The sequence below is a fragment of the Seriola lalandi genome, unplaced genomic scaffold (genome assembly GCF_002814215.2).
Source record: "Seriola lalandi dorsalis isolate HSWRI2012SDOR001 ecotype SW California unplaced genomic scaffold, Sedor1 jcf7180002050754, whole genome shotgun sequence".
NCBI lineage: Eukaryota > Metazoa > Chordata > Actinopteri > Carangiformes > Carangidae > Seriola > Seriola lalandi.
Window position 1 is genome coordinate 11955 of NW_019521307.1, and position 1111 is coordinate 13065.

The 1111-nt window shown below is 39.0% G+C and overlaps 1 long non-coding RNA gene across 1 annotated transcript; it reads left to right on the top strand.

Moving 5' to 3' along the window:
• Positions 1-291: 291 nt before the first annotated feature.
• On the top strand, positions 292-645 carry LOC147819677 (uncharacterized). The gene is made up of 2 exons (XR_015436725.1): positions 292-366; positions 458-645. It is a non-coding gene; the product is annotated as an uncharacterized LOC147819677 (long non-coding RNA).
• Positions 646-1111: the final 466 nt, after the last annotated feature.

Here is a 1111-nt window from a genome sequence, read left to right on the forward strand (position 1 = left end):
TGTGGGCGTGGCTTCCCTCTCAGGGCTCCTGGCTCATCTCCATACCTGCGACTCATAACTTCATCAAGCCTCCAGTACAAACACCTGAGCTGACTCTCCACTCCTCGCCAGATTGTTTATTCTACATTATGGTAACTTGGTCTTGTCCACTTAAACTCCTGGGAAGATTCAACAGTGCTCAACTGTAGTTTTTATTTTTTATTTTTAGGTTTTGCTCTCAAGCCAAACCCAGCAAGTCTCTGGCTGTCACACCACCTCGCTAGAAGATCTTCGCACCTCGGCTCCAGCCACAACTTCATCAAGCCTCCAGTACAAACACCTGAGCTGACTCTCCACTCCTCGCCAGATTGTTTATTCTACATTATGGTAACTTGGTCTTGTCCACTTAAACTCCTGGGAAGATTCAACAGTGCTCAACTGTAGTTTTTATTTTTTATTTTTAGGTTTTGCTCTCAAGCCAAACCCAGCAAGTCTCTGGCTGTCACACCACCTCGCTAGAAGATCTTCGCACCTCGGCTCCAGCCACACCACCATCTGAAATCTGCATCTGCCTTCAACCCCCCTCTGCCAGACTGAAGCCCTCACCAGACACCAGCCTTCCCATTCCTCATTGTTGTTTTCATTAAAATCATTTTTCACCCCTCACCTCAGTCTGTCTGCTTTCGCTTCCAGGAAACTGACAAAAGCATGAGAATAGGAAGTCATAAAAAAAAGGCACAAAAGAAATTCATGGTATAGTAAAGCATGAAACGTGTTAAAACTATCATAGTACAGTAAGGCATAATAATTGAAAACATATCATAGTATAGTGAGGTACAAAAACGTCATACTACAGTAAGGCATAAAAAGTCATAAAAACGTCAGTATAGTAAGGCATAAAAAGGCAAAAAAAAATTCATAGTATAGTAAGGCATAAAAAATCATAAAAACAACTTAGTATAGTAAGGCATAAAAAATAATAAAAACGTTATAGTATAGTAATGCATAAAAAGTCATAAAAACGTCATAGTATAGTAAGGCTAAAAAGTCATAAAAATATCATAGTATAGTAAGGCATAAAAAGTCATAAAAATGTCATAGTATAGTAAGGCATAAAAAGTCATAAAAATAT